At 42.2% G+C, this 15,388-nt stretch overlaps 2 protein-coding genes across 9 annotated transcripts in view; one reads left to right on the top strand and one right to left on the bottom strand.

Annotated features, from left to right (window-relative positions):
- Positions 1-4,817, bottom strand: part of SLF1 (SMC5/6 complex localization factor 1) — a 61,056-nt gene extending 56,239 nt beyond the window's left edge. For 2 of the 7 annotated variants that reach the window (XM_072992532.2, XM_020793246.3), the window contains exon 1: positions 311-443. The gene's annotated coding sequence lies outside the window, so the exon portion shown is untranslated. Of the gene's footprint in view, positions 1-310; positions 444-542 lie in introns of those variants that run through there. The other 5 variants (XM_072992531.2, XM_020793247.3, XM_020793251.3 and 2 more) reach the window with 4 other exon arrangements.
- Positions 420-15,388, top strand: part of KIAA0825 (KIAA0825 ortholog) — a 284,329-nt gene continuing 269,360 nt past the window's right edge. For both annotated transcript variants that reach the window (XM_020793239.3, XM_020793243.3), the window contains exon 1: positions 420-545. The gene's annotated coding sequence lies outside the window, so the exon portion shown is untranslated. The remainder of the gene's footprint in view (positions 546-15,388) is intronic.

The following is a 15,388-nucleotide window of genomic DNA, read 5'->3' on the forward strand; positions in this document are numbered from 1 at the left end:
GATGTACCAGAAGATGAACCGGAGTCCCTTTTTTTTAAAAAAAAAAAGTTTTACAAATTGTCCTCTATTCGACACCCCTTCAGAAGAAGAATACGGGAGCTTGATTGGTTGCCTAGCAAAATTCCACCGGAGGGGGGGGGAGCGCGGGAAGGTTCAGTGGAGGGACGAAGAAGCCCGCTCAGCCTGTTCAAAACGAAGCGCTCGCGTGGAAGAAGAGCCACCCTCACGGCACCACAACAACCTGTCACCTCTTCCCCCCCCCCCCCGCCCCGCCGCCGCTCCCTTCATAAGGCGCGCGAGCGCGCGTTACCTCAAGTACCTCTACGCGGCCGGCTCCGTAGAACGCCCCTCACGTCGCCTCGCCGCCGCCTGCCCGGCCCCCCTCCCTCCGCCTCTTTGGCGCGCGCCGAGCTTCAGGCCAAAGAGGAGCTCGAGCTCCTCCCCCGGATGTTTGAGTCAACGGCTGTTCCGGGCCGTTGTTACAGACGCTCCGTTGGTCTCCGGGGCTACCAAGGCACCGTGAGGAGCGGGGCTCGGCCTACCTGGTAAGTGACGTCGGAAACGGACAACGCGACGGCGTCGTACTCTCTCGCGCCACACTTCTCTCTTTTTAACCCCCCGGTTTGCCTCTTCGCCTGTGGAGTCCAGGTTGTCCTCAAACCAGCATTAAAAAAAGAAGGAGAGGAGGAAGTTTACGACTGACTGGGGTGGAGCTGTGGGGGTGTATAATTGGAGGAGAGGCTTTCGGGAACAGGATTCCGCGCCCCTTTGATGAAGTGGGCGCCTGTCTACGAAGCTTGCCCTCTGTCACAAGGTGTTGGTTTCCAAGATGCCACGCCAGTCCCCTCTTGGCTATCGTTACAATCTTCGCCCAGCTATTTCTTAATTTGTTTGGATGTTAGGCGACAATTTGCATTGGCTTAGGTCCTGCACACGGTATACGTCGGTTGGGTTGTGGTCAGTTACACACTTTTCCTGAGAGTAAATCTCACGGGACTCGGTAGAACTTACATCTGAATAAGTACGTGGAGGCTTGCGCTACTAGTCATCGAGTTCTCACAACCACCAAGTGTTTTACAACACTACAGTACGTGTTTATGTCGCAACTTGCCAACCCAGTCCTTTCCCTCCCCCAGTCCCCGCGTATTCTCGTCAATATTACAGTAGCTCCAAAACTTATAGCAAAAATTACCGAAAGCTTCTCTAAACTTCCTTTCTGCTCCTCCGCCTTACAAAGTTATTTAATACTCTTATTACCCCTGTTTTCCCCAAAATAAGACCTAACCTGAAAATAAGCCCTAGTATGATTTCCAGGATGCTCGTAATATAAACCCTACCCCCAAAATAAGCCCCAGTTAAGTGAAACCCCGCCCTCCATCGTGCAGCAACCAGAAGAAGATGGTGTGACTATATTTGAATAAATGGAAAAAATCCCCTGAAAATAAGCTCTAATGCGTTTTCTGGAGCAAAAATTAATATAAGACCCTGTCTTATTTTTGGGGAAACACAGTAAATAAACCCCATTGATCTACATGCATTTACAGTGCCATCTTGTGTATGTGGTCTGAGGAGTAAGCAACGTTAGTTACAAGTGAAGGTCTCTGGTCATGAAACAAGACACTATGGCTCATGTCAGATACTTTCAAGCTGAAAAATGATTAGGTTTTTGTATTTAAAAACTGTTCTGAGTTATAGTTGTTGCATAATATTTTTGTGACATGCTGTACAACCTTGTCCTTCTAAATATTTCTAATCAAACGTGAGTTTCTATGGCCACAGCAAGACTGTGAAGTAAGTGTGTATGTATCATGTTATTTAAAAACATTTTATTCAAATATTTGAAAAAGGGAGCCGTTTTAAAGAACAGAGCAGTAGGTTGTTCTACCAAGAAATAAGATTTTGTGTGTGTATTGGGGGGTGTTTTATTGAATGCACAACTGGTAAAAGAACAATATTTTTTTTCCCTAGTAATGAGTACTGAAAGGGATTGAATGTTGTATCAGTAAGGCCTATTGAGTAAGGGTATTCATTGTATATCACCCCCACCCTCTGGAGTGGGAGTTATCAATGAACTATCATGTTTGCTTCAGTCATAAACTTATGAGAAAGCTTTCCCTGAGTTTTTTTTTCCAGATCCATGTGGTTCTTTCCTTTCTTGCTTAGAAAGAGAAAACTGGGCCCAATTGTTAGCCTGTTTACATGGAATCATTACATTCCTGTAGATGTCAAAGCACTACTTCCAGAAACATTATCCTATCAACTTTGTACTGCATTTGGAGTCATCCTCTCTTTGACTTCAGGCTTGTACTCTATTCACATAAAGGTCACAACCATGATGTAGGTACAGTACCTTGGTACTGGCTGGAATTAGTGTTGTTGGTCAGGAGATTTCTTCTTCTGATTAGAGATGGGGGTATTTGTGTACAAATGCTCCTGCACAGGTGGACGTAAGGAGGGTCCAGCCCCCTGGGACCGGACCATCCACTCACCTTCCGCTGTTGCCACGGGCTCTGTACTCCCTTCCTATTGCTCCAGAACTCGCAGTCTGCCAGCCATTCTTCAGCCTTGCTGTGAGGCTCGTCCTCCTGCCTCCTTCCAGGAGTGGCTCACAGATTGTGAGCTCCGGAGCAATAGGAAAGGAGCCCAGAGCCTGCAGGAACAGCGGAAGGTGAGTGGCTGGTCTGGCCCCAGGGGCCTTGACCCTCGTTATGTCCACCTATACAGGGATATTCATATACCCCGTCTCTACTTCTGATTAGTGCACAGTGCTTCCACTAGGAGGGTTCAATGGACTTGATGAATTAATTGTATGGAAATGTGCTTTCTCTCTCTCTCTCTCTCTCTCTCTCTTTCCCTCTTTCCTTCTTCTTTTTTTAACCCTCAGTAATTAAGCATTATTATGGGGTTTAACACTGCAAAGATATAGAGGAAAATAGTAGAAAAGGAAAAACCAGAAATCTGTTCAAGAAAATTGGAGCTATTAAAGGAACATTTTGTGCAAAGATGGATATGATAAAGGGCAAAAATAGTAGAGACTTAACAGAAACAGAAGACATCAAGAAGGGGTGGCAAGAATACACAGAGGAATTATACCAATAAGATCTGGATGTCCCGGACAACCCAGATAGTGTGGCTGCTGACCTTGAGCCAGACATCCTGGAGAGTGAAGTCAAGTGGGCCTTAGAAAGCATGGCTAACAACAAGGCCAGTGCAGGTGATTCCTGTTGAACTATTTAAAATCTTAAAAGATGACATTGTTAAGGTGCTACACTCAATAGGCCAGCAAGTTTGGAAAACTCAGCAGTGGCGAGAGGATTGGAAACGATCAGTCTACATCCCAATCCCAAAGAAGGGCAGAGCCAAAGAATGCTCCAACTACCATACAATTGTGTTTTGTTCAAAGTTAGCCTCCCTTTTAAAATGATGTATATGTGAGTAGAAATTAAAATAGGATTTAAGCATTACTGTGACATTACTGTGACATTCCAGTGTATTGCTGTAATTCCTTACTTCTTAACGATACAGTGGTGCCTTGACTTACTAACATCCCTACTTACAACCACTTTGAGTTATGACCAGCTCCGGCTGCAAAATTTTGCTTCTACTTGCGACAGGAGCGTCTACTTACGAACAGAAAAAGGCAGGGGAAAAAGGTGGGAAATTCAAATAGCTAACAGTAGGTGGCGACAAGGCTGCTTCTTTGTAGCTCTTTCGCTCCAGCAGTTAGAGACTGTGGGTCGGAGGAGGCTTTGGACTGCCTCACTTCTGCTTCTGACTCTGTGTGTGTGTGTGTGTGTGTGTGTGTGTGTGTGTGTGTTTGCAGGTAGGCTTCAGGCTGCCTGGTAAGGTAAGGTTGTATTTTTTGCTTTTTAAAAACTGTTCCGGGTGTTTTTGCATTGTGGTTTTGAGCTGGGGGGGTTATGTTTCTGTGTTGTGATGGGTCTTGGGAGGTTTGTTTGTTTTTTGGGTTTTTTCCCCTATTTCCTATGGGTCTTGGGGTTTTTTGTTGCTTTTTGGGTTCCCCGCATATCCGATGGGTTTTGGAGGGTTTGGTTGATTTTTTGGGGGGTTCCCCCATTTCCGATGGGTCTTGGGGGTTTGTTTGTTTGTTCGCTTCCCCCCCATTTCTGATAGGTCTTGGGGATTTTGTTGCTTTTGGATTCCCCACCCATTTCCGATGGGTCCTGCATGCTTTCCTTGCTTTTTTCTTTGTTTTCTTTGCATTTCCTACCTGCCCCCTTTGTTCTCTGTGCATTTCCAGTGGGTCTTGCACGCTGGATTGCTTTTCTCCCCCCCCCCCTTTTCAGTCGGAAGCGATTAATCGCGTTTCCAATGAGTCTGGCAGTGGTTTTTTTGTGTGATTTTTTTCCTTCAACCGGAACGGATTAATTACATTTCAGTGCATTCCTATGGGAAATGGTGCTTCAACTTATGACAGTTTCGAGTTACATCCATCTTCTGGAACAGATTATGGTCGTAAGTCGAGGCACCACTGTACTGTAGACTTGTAATTTTGACCTATATACATTTCTAATTCTCCTAAGTGAACAGTAATTACTAAAATAGCTTATATTGTTCTTAAGTATGATTCTGTAGTATGGTAGGACCCCTGTACCTGCAGGGATCAGTTCCAAGCTCCCCCCCCCCACCGGTTGCTGAAAAACACAGAATGCTATACATAGCAAGATCTGTGGGTAAGTGAATCAGTGGATACTGATCCCACAGATAACAGCATTCTACTGTATCCTATTGATTCATTAGTACTGTATCATGCATTTCTGTGTTATATGCTTTATAATATTTACCATATTTTTCTGTGTATAGTGAAACGTAAACATGTGCTTAAAGTGTGTGTTAGGTCTCCAGATGCCAGGGAGATAAAAACTCCAGTTTTCCAGATGTTAGACTTCAGTTTCCACCACCCCAGGCAATACTGTTTATGGTCAAGGATGATGAATATGTACTTCAAAAGCCCGCAGGAAGACCACAGTTTCTTGAGCCCTGCAATATGCACTCAGAAGAAGAAGAGCCACATATTAGCATTACCTTAATCCCTGCCTAGGTTTTCTGACACAATGATAGGTATTTAGTGATGGTATATACTGTAGTTTCCTTCCCTCTTCATACACTGTATGTGCAGAACTGTTATGCATTTTTTATTTATTTGAATTAACAAATCATCTGTATACCTCTGAGCAAGCAATTTGAAGGGAAGACAGATGTGAATGAAAATGGACCCCCCACAGCCATTTCTCACTTGAAAATTGCGTTTTTCATTGCTTTTACCCTGAAATGATAAAGATATGGATGATATGTAACTCTACTTTTGTTTATTGGGGGAAACAATTGGATAACTACCTGATGCTATTAAAATGTGTATTGCATACTCTTATTTATGAAGGAAGTTATTTGATTTGTAACTTGTCTAAACGTGTTGGAAGTCTGACGCGTAACTCTTACAGTCAGGAAAACAATGACAAGTTCAGTCCTAAAGAAAACAGGAATAATGTATAAAAAGAACTGTGGATAATGATGCCAGCCGGTTATTTTAAAGTGCATGTATCTTACCTTTAATGAATTAGGTTTGTCAACAGTGTATGTTTTATGCACAATGTCTAATGAAATGGAGTACTAGTAGTGCGGTGTGCTTTGAGGTTTACTCTATCAAAGTATTTTCCTTTCTTAAAATAGACCTTTTAAATAATAGATAGTAAAAACTACATTTAAATAACATTAAGGTTGTGACACAAACACCAAATGACAAACTTCAAGCAGTTCAAAGTCTGACATCTTGCCATTAACTTGTATTGTTGCTTTTTAAAGAAAAGAATCCCAGTGTGTGATTTAAGAGATTGAGTGTCATCCTCACTTTATATATCTTGGCTTTTGTCACTGGTGTCACAACCTTAAGTGTCATTTCCACTTAAGGTTTCATATTTCCTTGCTAAATTTTAGAAAGAAAAATAACTGAACAGCACATTAAAACAAACACAAGTTTTTCCAGTAGTTTACTTTGAGATGCAAGTGCAAAAAATATAAAACCTAGAGTGGGGTGTTTCCAGCTAAATTTACAATCCTTGCTTTTATGTCTTGAACCATGCAAGTAACATACATTATATTTTCATTTATTCATTGAAAAAATTTAAAGGCTTTCCTTATAATTCATTATATTTGCTATAATAATCTGTATTTTGTTTTTCACCATGCAGGTCCCTTCCAGGCAGCCTGTTAACAGCTTAAAAATATATACTGTGTATATATATAAAAAAGCCTAGAATACAGATTGTATCAAACTCAACTTTGGCAAAGCAAGAACAAAAATAGCAGCAGGATCTCTAAAATACAGCAAAAGATTTTTAAAAAGGCAGACTCATTCAAAAATGCCTACTTCAGATGATCTCCAAAGTAGGAAAATAGTCACAAGGCAAGGAGGCTGAACAAATTTTAGGAAGAGGAGGAAACATTCCAGAGATTGGCTGTGGTGAAAGAAATCTCTCTATTCCATGTGCTCCAGAAGCTGCTTCCTGGCAGGCAGGAAATGTAGTCTTGCTGCTCATTAGATTCTTTGTATGGCTGTCACAAAGACCTAGGCCTCTCAGGAAGCATGGACTGTTTTTAAGACAACCTGAAAAATAGGGTTTGTTCCAGATGAGTGTAATGTAAGTGTCTGTATGTGGCCAGGAAACTGAAGAGTTGTGCCTGGAGAATTCTTGGAGAATTGTGGGACTTGACTTTAAAAAAAAATCCTAATTCCAGAAAGTCAGGGCATGAGACTCAGTTGGTTATTCACTGATAGCAAGCCCTCACTGGCCTTCAAGGAAAAGCTTGGCTGTGCCAATTAAACAGCATGTTGAAGTTTTAGTGGTTATCAGAAACTTCATTAAATTCAGACTTTTATTATAAACTTTTGTGAGTGGGTTTACTTTCTGCCACCTCCTCTTGCTCCCCGTTCACAGAAACTTTGGAGACTGTTTGTTTGTTTGTTTAATTTATATGCTGCCCACACTACCCAAAGGTATCTGGGCGGCTTAAATTTAAATACAGTAGAAAGATAAAAAGGTAAAACAATTAAAATACAGTATTCTAAAAATTACCATCAGGACCCACAGTTGATATTATTTCAATTAAAAACCTTCTGGAACAGGAAGGTTTTGACCTGGCGCCGAAATGTCATCAATGTTGGCACCAGACGAATCTGACTTGGGATAGCGTTCCATAGTTTGGGGGCAGTTGTGGAAAAGGCCCTTTGTCTACAATCCATCCCTCTTACCTCCTTGAGGGATGGCTCTTTCAAAAGGGTTCCCTGGCTAGATCTCAATTGCCGTGTAAGTTCATATGGAAGGAGGCAGTCCTTCAGGTATCTAGCTTTAATTGAACAACTTTTAATAATGGGGCTTTGGGGCTCTTGATAACAACTTTGAAGAGTTCAAACTCACCTGCCACTCTGAATGAGATGGTAACTGGTTCTAATAAACTCAATCTATCAGAGTCTTTCAATTCTGTTTCTGCCAACTGAAACATCCATCCTCTGATTCTACTTGAATCAGTGGTGGTTGGGATCTGGTGCATCAGGAACTGCAGCATGGATATTGTATCTGTCTTCCTCCACTCACTCTCTCCTTCCATTTCACTTGGTCTCCCAGACTTTTACTGGGGAAGAGGTCCACCTCTGAGAGAAGGACTCCATCCCTCTCTCACTGGTGGTGACATTTTTCCTGGGTAGCTCTCTCCTTCTTCTGCCTTCTCTTTTCCCAGATTTCACTTCCTCCCCAAAAGGAGGGCTTTCTGGGGGATCAGCGTTTTCTCTGTCTTTTCCCATGGAATTATGAGCTTCACCTGTTCACCTGTCCAGGGATCTTCTTTTATCATCTACTTCCACCCTTCCAGGAGTTCAGGTTCAGCTACCTTCTCTTCCTCAAATCTTTCTTCCTCTCACCTGTTTGCCTACCTCTCCTCTCCTTCGTCTGTTTTTATATCTTTCCCCTGTTCCTGCTCTTTATCTTCCTCCAACAGTTGACGTTTTCCCACACTTTCTGGAGATCATGGACTTTCTGGGTGCTCAGGGGATCCCCCCTTCCATGTTGTCTCCTAAGGGAGCTAGATGTGTAAAAATCCTCTGATTCTGTGGGAAGAAGGGATGGCATGTGCGTGGGAGGCTTCTTCCTGTCCTTTTTTCACAGCTGCTAAAATATTTTTATAATTTTTTAATTCCTTTTTTGCCAAATTCATAAATTTTGGTTGTTTCTAAAGTATGCTTATATACACATATTTAAAAATTCTGTGACTGATGACACCAGGAGTGGTGATTTTTTGGAAATTCAGCATTTCTAATTTTAGTTCTGTTCCATATAGGGAACAGTAGGGATCCTACCTAAAGTATGTGAACACACTGGACAATAATGGTTACAAACACTTAGATGTTTTGCCCTCTAATACCTAGATGTTACAGTGGAGCCTCGACTTACGAACTTAATTGGTTCCAGAACTCCAGTCGTAACTTGAAATGGTTGTAAATCAAAGCACCATTTCCCGTTGAAATGCACTGAAATGCAATTAATCCGTTCCGGCCGAAGAAAAAAATCAACAACAACAAAAAATCACTGCAAGACCCATCGGAAACACGATTAATCTGTTCCGGCTGAAGGGGGGGGAAGCAAGCAAAGCATGCAAGACCCATCGGAAATGTAAAAAAAAAAAAAAAGCAGAAAGCAAGTGAAGCGTGCAAGATCCATCAGAAATGCAAAAAAAGCAGAAAGCAAGCAAAGCGTGCAAGACCCATCGAAAATGCAAAAAAAGCAAAGCAAAAAACAAGCAAACCCCACAAAATCCATTGGAAATGGGGGGAACCCCAAAAAGCAGGCAGAACCCCCAAGACCCATCAGAAATGGAAAAAAACACCCAAAAAGCAAACAAACCCCCAAGACCCATCGGAAATGGGGGGAAAAATACTAAAAAACAAACAAACCCCCAAGACTCATCACAGCACAGAAACATAACTCCCCTAGCCCAAAACCACAGTGCAAAACCCACCCAAAACAGTTTTTAAAAAGCAGAAAGCAGCACCTTACCTTACCAGGCAGTCCGAAGCCTCCTCCAATGGCACTAACTCTAACCGTTGGGGCGAAAGAGCTACAAAGAAGCAACCTCTTTGCCTACCAGCGGTTAGCAATTTGAATTTCCTGCCTTTTTCCCCTGCCTTTTTTCTGTTCGTAACTGGAAGCTCCGGTTGCAAGTCGAAGCAAAATTTTGCGGCTGGAGCGGGTCGTAACTCGAAATGGTTATAAGTCGGGACATTTGTAAGTCAAGGCACCACTGTACTTTGGATTGTATGCTGATTTATAGGAAAAACTGTCAAAACACAAAGCAAAAGATCTCAGCAGGGATATCTGTAATCTCTTTTACCATTGTGAACCCCATGGGGTCAGTAGATAAAAAATTGTCACTAGTGTCCTGTGAACCCCCAATCAACATACCCTCTAATTTTCAACCCCTCTGGTGGAGCTCCTGGTCAATCATAGGGCAGATGAGGGAATAGAGATACAACCTGTGCTGGATGGGGTTGCACTTACCCCCAAAAGTTGACTTTGCAACTTGAGTATACTCCTAGATTCATCCCTGAGTTTGGATGCCCAGGTTTCAGTGGTGGCCAGGGATACATTTGCACAGTTAAACTAGTGTGCTAGTTGTGCACATTCCTTGAGATATCTGATTTGGTCACAGTGACATATACCCTCATTATATCCCATTTGGATTACTGTAACTCACTCTGTGTGGGGCTGCCTTTGAAAATGGTTCAAAAATTTCAGCTGATTCAAAATGCAGCAGCCAGACTACTAACTGGAGCCAGTTATAGAGAGCATATAACACCCCTGCTACAACAACTGCACTGGATCCCCATCTATTTCTGGCTCCAGTTCAAAGTGGTGGTAATTACCTATAAAGCTCTATGTGACTAGGGTCCAGGCTACCAGAATTATTTGTTTATTTATTATTTATATTTTATACTGTACTGTCTACAGTAATGGGCTTGCCACTGCCCTGGGTGGTTTCCAGCAGTAAAATAAACATACAGAGAACATCCAAATCCCACCCAAACTAAAAACATAAAATAAGAAATAACAAAACAACAAATCTAAAAATCAAGATGGCAGACAAGGTAAAGGTTACAGGATATAATTGTCAAAAGAAGACTAAGTGACCAATAATTATAAGGGGAGGATATCCTGAAATGCCTTCCTGAAAAGCAAAGTGTTTATGTGCCTCCTGAATATTAGGAGGGAAGTGGCCTGGCACACTTCCACAGGTAGAAAATTTCTCCACAGGCAGAAAAGAGATGACCACCACAGAGAAGGCCTGGCACCTAGTCATAGACTTCCTAGCCTCCCTCAGGATGGCCACCTGCAGCATCAACACCTGGGAGGTGTGAATGGCATAGGAAGTTGATCTTAAGGAGAGGCACTCTGGTAGGTAGCAATGTCCCAAACCATTTACGGTTTTATAGGTCAGCATTAGTACCTTGAACTTGGCATGGAAGCAAACTGGCAGCAAATGCAGGTGAGCCAGGTCAGGGAAAATATGATCATACTTTGAAGTTCCCAAAATTATCCCGGCTGCTGCATTTTGTACCTACTGTAGCATCCAAACCACCTTCAGAGGCAGCACCATGTAGAGAGTATTGCAGTAGTAAACCCTTGAGACTACCAAAATGTGAACTAGTGCTATCAGGAACTTCCTGCCTTTGGTAGAGCCGCAGGTGTGCAATCTGTCTAAAATGTAAAAGGCAGACCTGATGGACGTATCTCCCCATGAGAGCCTTCTTGCTTCTTAAGATAATCAAAGGAGGCCCTCTTCTCAGTCCTGTTGCCAGCACAGGAACAATCGAAGGATATGTGAGAGGGCTGTATCAGTGGTAGCTCCCAGGTTATGGAATACTTTCCTTTGGAAGGTTAGATTGGCCCTGTTCCTTTTATTCTTCAACAATCATAACTGAGTCCCTAAATGCTGCTTTTAAGTTAAGTTTTTTAAAAAGTTTTTAATGTTTTGAATAATTCAATGCATTTTAATCAGTATAGCTTAATTGTTTTTTAATGTATAGTTTATTGCGTTTTTTTAGATTAATATTGTCAGCTACTTTGAATCCCCTTTTTGGGGAAAAGCAGACTATAAATAAGATAGGTAGATAGATGGATACTTGTAGTGGATAGCATAACAGACTAGGACTCAGGAGGACGGGGTTCAAATCGCTGATCAGCCATGGAAACTCATTGGAGTTGTGGAACTAGTAAAACTACTCCTTTAATATCTCACTTACCTTGAAAGCTCTATTAGAGTTGCTATAATTTGGTTCTGAATTGAAGGCGTATAACATTAGAGTTGTTCTCTACCTGTGCATTTGCTAGCAATGTTTGGTTTATTTATTTATATTTTAGGATTCCCTACTATCTTAGTATCTTTAGCATTAACAGTAAGGAAAGTTTCAGGCCTGAGACGTGAAAAAAGGTTATAAACTATTCTATGATTTTTCTGTTGAAAGCACCTTTTTATGAAATTACTGTCTTTTTTCATTTTTCACAGTCTCTCTCTCTCTCTCTCTCTCTCTCTCTCTGATTTCCATTCTGAACCTTTTCCCTGTAAAATAAACCTCATTTTCTTGTTAGAACATCTTAAAGTTTTTAAAATCACAGTTGGTGTTTTTGCCTGTTAATCCCATGAGTCAATCTAAATTAAACAAGTGTCTCATATCAGACTCCAAGCAGCCTTGATTTAAAATTAAAAGACATGCTTTACTGTAGAAGTTGTCAGGACTGGAAATAATATTTGTCCAACTGGACAGCTTTCTTTTGTAGTCAGTAAATGAAAGTTGAGATTCTGTCTCCTCCTTGAAAGCTTCTGTGTCAGGAAGGTAATTTGGACAGTTTGTGGCTTGACAAGGATTATTTAAATCAGACGGAGTGAAGGGAAAGCAAGTGGGAGAGAGTAAAATTGACACTGACACTCTCTATTATTTGTGGCTAAGATCATGATGCCTAAGTTGATAGGTTTTAAATGTTAGATTTATTATTCAGACAATGTTAAGCAATGAGTATAGTAAAATGGAGTTACAGTTGGAGTTTGAAACACTAAGTGTTCTAGTCTTTGCTTCAAAAGAGAATTCCAGTAGTTCTGCAATCATAGAAACCAACAATAACTTGAGACAGTGAAGCATACTTCCAGGGAAGTGAAACTGAGTTACATCCTGGCATATTCCATTTTTACTGATGAATTTGTGAAGAATTCAGAATACAAATAAATATGAATCTGAATGCTGACTAATTTTTAACAGGAAAGGATGAAAAACTGAAATTTGAGCCTGGGATCTAAACAGCCAGGGATACACAGTGTAATTGCAGTCTCTGACTTGTATGCTATGGCTTAAGTCCCAGTGCTGGAGCCCCAGAGTAACAGCACTTGGCAGAAAAATGATACATGCAAAAGTGGTATGTACAGAAAGACTAGAGCTCTGCAGATTCTTTCCATGTCAAAAAATACCTGAAATTTTAAAACCAACGTACTTGAGAGCAATTATAGTGTAATGGATAGGACTAAGAAAACATGGGTGCAAAGCTTCATTTGGCCATGAAAACATCTAGGGGATAGCACTGGTAAAGCCAATTACTGAGTATCGCACATACTTTCGAAGCCCTTCTAGGGTGAATGTAAGTTAGAACTAAATTGTTGGCCTACACACATACACACAATATACTTATTTGCCGTGGTTGTTGAAAATTTATCTATAAATCATATAAAAGTTCTGTCTCATTTTATAATTAATATGTAAAAGATGTAGTTGTGTTAGTTAAATTCTCCCAAGAATTTGAAAGTAAAGATATATTTTAATTAATTAATTAATTAATTATTTCTATACCATCCATCTGACAACCCAGGGCACTCTGGGTGGTTTACATAATACCACAAAACAAAGTATAAACACAAACAATACAAAAGTGGACAATAAAATAAAATAATCAATACAATATTGACACATGAAAATAATACAGTGGATTGAGCAGAGATGTCCAGTGCTCTGCCTTGCCCGGTGATTCTCGAATTCTTTCAGCCTGTGATGCCAGATTTGGTGGCTTGATCGCTGTCAGGCAACCTCCTCCTCCCTTGACCCTTGCCCGGCCTGGCTAATCAAAGCAGCCAGGCCTGTAATAACAGAATGAGCCACAGCAATAATTAATGGGTTTCTCCAACAGGGCAAGGTTCCTCTTGCCCTCAAGGAGACACTCATTAGGCCCATTAGGAAGAAACCAAATTTGGCGGTGGATGATATTGGAAATTATAGGCCCATCGCCAATGTTTCCTTCCTTAGCAGAGTGGTGGAGAGGGTGGTGGCAGACAGCTTCAGACGGTTTTGGATTAAACCAATGCCCTGGACCCATTTCAGTCGGGTTTCAGGCCACATTGTGGCACAGAAATGGCACTGGTCGCACTGTTGGATGACCTGTTGAGGGAGGCCGACAGAGGCAATATGTCCTTGTTGGTCCTTCTTGATATCTCAGCCACTTTTGATACCGTTGACCATGGAATCCTCCTGGGGAGGCTCTCCGAGTTGGGAACTGGTGGCCCAGAGAGTACAGCTTGGGGAGAATGTTTCGGCCCTGTGGAGTCTCAATTGTGGGGTGCCGCAGGGGTCGATCATCTCCCCAATGCTGTTTAATATCTATATGAGGCCGCTGGGTGGGGTCATCAGGTGGTGTGGGGGGCATTGTGCCATCACATGGGGCTGCCTTTGAGATTGATGTGGAAACTTCAAATGGTGCAGAATGTGTCGGCCAGGCTTCTTAGTGGGGTGAGGAAATATCAGCATATCTGTCCCACTCTGGTTGCTTTGCATTGGCTGCCCATTTGTTTTCACATTGACTTCAAAGTGTTAATGATTACGTACAAAGCCCTAAACGGTTTGGGACCTCGATATTTGGCAGATCATCTCCTCCCACCTAGATCTACCCAAATCACCCGGCATAGCCAGCAGGGACGGCTGAAGGGCCTAACGCCGAGGGAGGCCTGGAAAGAAAGAACAAGAAACTGGGCCTTCTTGGCAGTGGCCCCCTGGGCTATGGAAGAGCCTCCCAACAGAAATTCATCTGGCACCCTTGCTGGGTGTTTTTAAAAGCAATTTAAAAACTTGGCTCTTTAGGCAGGCCTTCCATCCAGTCAATAACTGATCTCTATTCTTTGTCTTTTAAATTATTTCATCTTGGTAATGATTTATAATAAGTGTTAAAAGTACGATGTTTAAATTGATTTTTAAGATATTTGTTATATTATGATATTTTTTTTGTGTGTAAACTGCCCCTAGATGGGCTAGATGGAAACTAGATGGAAACTAGATAGCCCATCTAGGAGAAGGAAAACTCCGATTTCAAACCTCCACTGCCTTGTGGCTATATCCATTCATGGAAAAGGCTTCAGGAGTTAACCTCGAGGCAAAATCCGGAGCTGGAGTCCCGAAGGCAGCATGTGTCGTTCTGCCAACTCCTGCGACATTGCTGGAACCAGTTGTATTGGCTCTTGCCTTTCCATTGGATCATTTCAGCAATGTGGAGAGGGGGGATCTGCTGCTTGGGTAACAGCCTATCCTCCATATTACCTTACCCAGGCTTCATGCTCTGGAGAGGACACTCCTCGATTCAGAGCATGTTACCATAGTCTCTTGAGACTGAAGGATGCCTATGTGTAAGCTGCCCCGAGTAGACTTTGTCGGGGGGGTGGGGTGGTAAAAATCTAATAAAGTAAAGTAAAGTAAATGTCAATAGAATATTAAAATAAAGCATGGCAGAGGTTGAACATTAGCGAAATCTGGTTATTTTAGCACTGTTGTGTTAGATGTCGTAGAGTCCAGGGAGGCCTGTCTAAATAGAAATGTTTTAAATAATCGCTTAAAGGTTCCCAATGAAGGTGCTAGGCGAATATAGGGTGGAAGTGCATTCCACAATTGTGGGGTAACCATTGAGAAGGCCCAGTTTCAGGTTATTGTTTTCTGGGCCTCTCTTGGGGTGAAAACTCTCAGCTGTCCAGCCTGGGAGGATCTTACAGGATGGGCAGATCTAGTCGAAAGGAGGCATTCTGCCAGATAATGAGGTACCGAACTGTTTAGGGCTTTGTATGGTAACACCATTACCTTGAAGTTGGCACGGAAATGAACAGGTAACCAGTGCAGGGCAGCCAGGGTGGGGGAGATATATTGATGTCTTCTCACCCCACTTAGTAGTCTGGGTGCCAAGTTCTGGACCTGCTGAAATCTCTGTGACAGCACCAAGGGCAGCCCCACATAGAGAACATTGCAGTAGTCTAATCTTGAGACTACCAGTGCATGAACCAGTGTGGTGAGGGATCCGGTGTC

This window comes from Pogona vitticeps, chromosome 2 (genome assembly GCF_051106095.1).
Source record: "Pogona vitticeps strain Pit_001003342236 chromosome 2, PviZW2.1, whole genome shotgun sequence".
Lineage (NCBI taxonomy): Eukaryota > Metazoa > Chordata > Lepidosauria > Squamata > Agamidae > Pogona > Pogona vitticeps.